Source organism: Pinus tabuliformis, chromosome J (genome assembly GCF_031772625.1).
Source record: "Pinus tabuliformis cultivar Carrire ecotype Pingquan chromosome J, CPIR1, whole genome shotgun sequence".
Classification (NCBI taxonomy): domain Eukaryota; kingdom Viridiplantae; phylum Streptophyta; class Pinopsida; order Pinales; family Pinaceae; genus Pinus; species Pinus tabuliformis.
Window position 1 is genome coordinate 750,480,273 of NC_142295.1, and position 6,000 is coordinate 750,486,272.

At 37.5% G+C, this 6,000-nt stretch overlaps 1 pseudogene; it reads right to left on the bottom strand.

Annotated features, from left to right (window-relative positions):
- LOC149228904 (DEAD-box ATP-dependent RNA helicase 32-like) overlaps nucleotides 1-2,580 on the bottom strand; it is a 110,906-nt pseudogene extending 108,326 nt beyond the window's left edge.
- Between the last annotated feature and the right edge of the window lie 3,420 nt (nucleotides 2,581-6,000).

Consider the following 6,000-nt stretch of genomic DNA (forward strand, 5'->3'; position numbering starts at 1 on the left):
TTTAGCACCTTTTTTCCATATTACTATTTTCTCCATGGTTTTCTAACATAGTAAACTTTTTAGCTATTGGCCAATTTACCCCTCATTTATTTTCAAAGGAGAAAATAAATATTTTCCAACAGAGTGCTCCTTATACTTAGATCGGGGATAACCTCTTCAAGTTGGGGCTTGAACAGATCCTAAAGAGATGTGTGAGGGAAGATGAGGTTTATGATATTTTCTCATATTGTCATGATGGACCATGTGGGGACCATTATGTTGCTACGAGGACAACCTGCAAAATCCTCCAGGCAGGATACTACTAGCCTACCCTTCATCGAGATGCCCAGAGATGCATTGCACAATGTGATGAGTATTAGAGGATGGGGAAAATCACTCAGAGTGATGAGATCCATTTACAACATCAACTTAATTTCAAGCCATTTGAGAAGTGGGTCATGGACTTCATTGGCCCTATTTATCTTCCATAGAAAGAAGAGGTACATCATTGTGTGCATAGACTATTTGACCAAGTGAACTGAGGTGAAAGTAGTAAAGGCAATGATAAAGAAAAAGGTAGTGGAAATATTACGTGAAAATATCTTCTACAAGTTTGGTTTCCCAAGAGAATTGGTGACAAACCAAGGCTCCCTGTTCACTTACAATCTTAGAGAGTGATCATGAAGCAACAGCATATCGACATAGAAAATCTACCCCATATCAACCTCAAGCAAATGGGAAAGTGGAGGTGACTAATAGAGCACTAGAAATGACTTAGACTAAGGTAGTTAGCAAAAATAGAAAATATTGGGCATAAAGGATTCTTGAGGCCACCTGGGCATATAACACCACCTGGAAAACCACTACTGGGTTTACCCCCTTCGAGTTGGTAAATGAAAAGAATGCCTTATTATCCATTGAGTTTGAGTAAAATACAGTAAGAATGACAACACCAATTGACATGGATCTCACCAAGGCACAAGAAGAGTGATTACAACAACTAAATGCACTTGATGAGCTTAGAATACAAGCCATAATACACATTAAAGTGGTTCAATGCAAAGGAAAGTCTAGAATGATAAATATATGAAATCTAGAGCTTCCCACGAGGGTGATTGGGCCCTATTGTATGACTCTATGGTTAAATATTTCAAAGTGTAGCTCATGATCATATGGCTCAGACCTTATTTGGTTGAGAATTTCATGATAATGGCTCAGTTCAGATTAGGTCTATAGATGAATAGGAGATCCTACTTAAAGTGAATGACAATAGGTTAAAGTTCTATACGTAGCCCCTCTCAAGGGTTGAGTTTACTGATTCAATAAATAGAGAGATGAATGCGATTGAGAGCATCAGAGCTCCTAATCCATTCAACCTCTAATCAATAAGGAAAAAATGAGAAAAATAAAAGAAGAAAAATAGATAGAAAGAAAAACAAGAAAAATACCTTCAAGTGAAAACCTCGTTTGAGGCACTTGAGGTAACTGATTCTCTGAAATCCTCCTTGAGGCAGCCTGTGAACCTGTTAAAAAAATAATAGAAGCAATAAAATATCCCCAGGTGAAATCCTCCTTTTTTGGCACCTAGGGAAAACCTATTAGCTGAAAACCTCCATGAGACAACTAGTGGACCTAAACAAAAAATAAAAATAAAAATAAAAAAATAAAAAAAGAAGGAAATAGGATGAAAACATTTTTTTTACTTACTCTGATGAATGTGCAGGTACAACAAAAGATCAACAAGAAAGGCAAATATGCCAACTTGCACATATAACTCTGAAGTCACGTGTATAAGGAAGCCTCTCCACATCATTTTCATCCATTACTGAACCATCCATAGCCTCCACCTATCATTCCCAAGTCCTTTCCATTTGTTTTTCCTCATTATCCTGAGTTGCTACATAAAGGCCCTATAACATTATAAGATGTTACAAAATTAATAAAAGTGATACATTTCAGAATTTTTCTTCACCTACAAGTAATAGGAAGGCACTTAAAGCCTCCTAATGTTCCTACACACCATTAGCAACTATCACCTCTCATTCTTCCCTTGATTGTCCCTTACTTTCCATTCATAATAGCTTGACATTAGCACTTTTCCCTACTAGTCACAAGCAATAACATCTCCAACACCACAACCAACTCCTCTTTGAATTATCAAAAAATATTAATGGCTCAAAAAGGTAAAATCATGAGTCTGAGAAGATTTTGTGGCTACTACAGGAAATTCATAGTCTTATAGCATCCTTCAGAAGCCCTACTGGCCCAAGTCTCCATCATGATTGAAAATAACCACAACATGCCATAGGTTTGGACATCTTCATAAGGTGAGAAAATCAGTCATCAACAGTTACAAGATCTCGTGTAAACTACTACAGGATCCCTGATCCAAAAAAATAAATAGAAGTACCATAGACTCAAGTTGTAACATCAATATCACCCACAACAACAATGGAAGTACCAAGAGTGTCCATTAGGATCATCAGTAGCAGCAAAAGAGGCATCAAAATTCCTAATAGAAATATCAAGGGAAACCACAATAGTTAAATAATCAATAGCGTCCTCACGAGCATCATTAAATCCTACAACGACAGTGTCCATGTCACTTGCAAAAAACACTCAAGTTAAGGCATAGGTATGCACCTCTGAAACCTCACCCTTTGAACCTATTCTAAGTTTGAGGAAACATTAAAAGTGTAGAAGAAATATGTATTTATAGCCAAATTTAGTTAGCAAAGAGTCTCGACCATATATAGTAGAGAACTTCACATTTCTCTAAAAATACATCCAAACATGGGGGAGAGGAATTGGACTATGAACATATAAGGCATAGAAAGGTGGATTATTACCATGCAATCATAAGCGAAAATGTGGAGTATGAAGGGGTAGGTGGGGGACAACTCACCTCTACATGTTGAGTTCATCCCCTCACATCATCCTCAACAAAATATTGTCCAAATCAATACACTTCAAGTTTATATTGCATGAAAACTCATTTAAAAAATCAACAAAGGGTAGCCACCACTATAGGAGGTTAGTGCCACTACCAATATTTCGAAACCAACTACTATAGAAAGATAAAAGAATTTCTATAGGTAGAAGGAAATCTGATATGGAAATAGGTGGGTAGCTACAAGAGGATAAATATTTTTCCAAAATGAATATCAAAGACTCAAATGACTTAGAAGGAAAGGGTCTCTTCAAAAAATGTAACTCAAGAGTTCTCCCTGCCTACATTTAACAAAAGTATTCATAATTGTTTTAGTCATAAAAGAGAAATTCACTACATCATACAAACTAAATTTAAGCAGTGCGGCAGTTGGGTGGTATGGTTGTTATTTTTTAAAAACTATAGTTTGACAAATGGTAAAGTGTGCATAAGATAATTGGCTAAACAATCACTCCTATACTTGAGAAGAAGATATTATACGTCTTTCCTTTGCTATAAGGTGCCTTGTTGCCATAGGAAACCCTAATATCTATAGTAGCAATAGACTAGTGCTCTCTTATAAAAAAAATTATTTCTGTACTCTCTGAAATATTGTGCCAAAACGTGGGAGAGAACCAATGGATGCCTCAAGAATTCATGAAAACCCTAAAGTTAGAGACATTTTTGAGAATTGCAAATGGTTAGGATTCTTTGAAAGGTTGAGAGGTTTTGATGATGAAATTGCTTTGGAAGGTTCCTTAAACCTCCAACATCCTAAAGGGAATGAGATGATTATTTTAGTCAAGGGACTAATTACATATTTGAATGAATATCTCATTAGTAGGTTCACCACTCTTCCGAAGGGAGTCAAATATAGTAAAGAAGAAAGGCATGATGCAATCAATGGTAAAAGAGGTTTTTTTTTCTCCCAACTAAGTTATTTAAGGAGGATAATAATGGGGTTGTATGTTGCATTGGTCATTGTCGGGGGGTCACAGGGGTGCGTTGCCCCCCCTACATGGGGTTTGGGGCAGTGCCTCAAATTTTTAATTTTCGACCCTATATTAGGTGGGCAGACCTACCTATGGTTTTGTGCATGTATTTCACACATGGTTTTGGGCATGATGGTTTTCTATCCATGGTATTTTGTAGATTCGATCAAGGGAACTATGGTTAAGTTCTAATCTAGGGTTAATGGATGCTTCGACATGTATATATATGTATTGTAACATTGAAAGGAACATAATGAAAAATCAATCTGGTAGTCCCAGTTTTGGGATCTAGGGGAAAATCTCTGTGTATATCTATTTTATGTTTTATGCTCTCACCATTGCTTATTTTCTATTTTTAGAATTCATATGAAGTAATTTATATACAGGGTTAAAACCTACATTTGGTATCAAAGTTGTTTTGGCTTCAAGGGGACGCCTTTTTTGCCAAGGGGTTTTTTCTCGGGCCTATGGTAGCCCCTGTTTAGTGGGAGATCCACAGGATCTGTTACACTAAAATATCGTCACCATGATTATTTGCAGTCAGTATGGGTCTATCATCACTTTTACTGTCCTCCTAAGCAAGTCTAAGACCTCAGCTCTTCAAATCAAGCTTTAGAAGTGGGAGAAAGACATTAAAAATCAATGTAACTCTGGTTCCGCACTTTCTCTCATGGTCACCTGCGGTCCCGCACCTTCTATGTACAAAAGCTGCGTACCTACCCGCTCTGTTCCTAACGGTGTAGGTGCGGACCCCTGTGAAAGTCAAAAGGCGCAAGTTTTATCTTAAAAAACTCACTTTGGGTTAATTCTAGAGTTTTCTAGAAGGAATTTTGACGTGGATTGTTCGCTCTGAGGTGGTTCATGCATCCCAAAAGAGAAGGAGCTAATCCCTTGACTAAAGGAGCTATCCCTTTGAAGGAGGGCTTTATCCCTTTGAATGAGGACCTAGTAACTTCCCTCCATTGCACTATAAATACAGGCATTGGGGTGAGGACTAAGGAGGTTAGAAGCTGAACATTTTGAGGGTAAATGCTGGTGAAATTAAGACTCTTTGGTTGAGCTTGAGAGGAGAGATCACATACCTCTTGGTTCCATTGGAGAGTGAGTGAAACTTGTCAAAGTAGAGGAGACATCTTGTTGGACCCTAGGAGGAGCTTGTACAGCGTCAAGGCAAAGGTTGTAAAGTTCTTCTTCTTTTGAATCAATACAATCAAACTCATTTTTCTCAACAAGTTTCTTATGTTATTTGTTTCATGGACTCCTTGACTTTCATGTTAAATATGTTTTATGCAATTGGTTTTTCAGGTGCTATTTAATTTGTTTGCCTTGTTTGTGTTTGCAGATTCGCGAAAAGGAGCTCATTTGGATCAAAGGAGCGAGGGCATCCACAAGCTTGCGTTGGACCAAAGGTAGGCCCTAAAAACACTTGTTTGCTATTGTTTATTGAAGCATATTTAGAGAAAGATAGTGTCTGGTTGGTTTGCTTATCGTTAGGTCTTCTTTAGATTCTAGGAAGGTCTATCTTGTCCGCAAGATCGACTCATTCCGTGCGACAAAATGGCAACCATACTGGGGACTTGATTGTTTTCTTTGTCTATACTTTGACCTGAGAAACTGTACTTTGTGTTTCTGTTTTTGACTTGATGATTGTGGTATTGGGTGAATTTAGTTAATTTTGAGTTAGTTTTCATTTTTCATAGTTTTGGGAGAGGTACACACCCTCTGAGTTAAGCACAGTGTGTACCTGTATGCACTTTTTCTTTGTGCACAGAGCGTGGACGCACCTGTGTAAACAGGTTGCCTGCGTACCCTGTCAAAAATTTGAAAAATTTTAAATTTTTCTCTTTTTTATCAGTTTAGAATTTGTTTATAGGTTTTAGCCATTCCCCAGACCTGCTTGTTCCCTGTCAAAAACTTTCCTTGGTTTAATTTTATTAGCATTAGGGTTTTAGGTGGAATTCCTAGGAATTTTGCTTGTTGGGTTTGTTTTTCGTTTTTGGTTGTGTAGTGGCTCTGAGCTTAGAAGCCGTAGGGACCTCAGATTACCTTGGTGTCTATCAGTCTTCTTATGAGTCTGACCATTTATGAAATCTCCCCTTG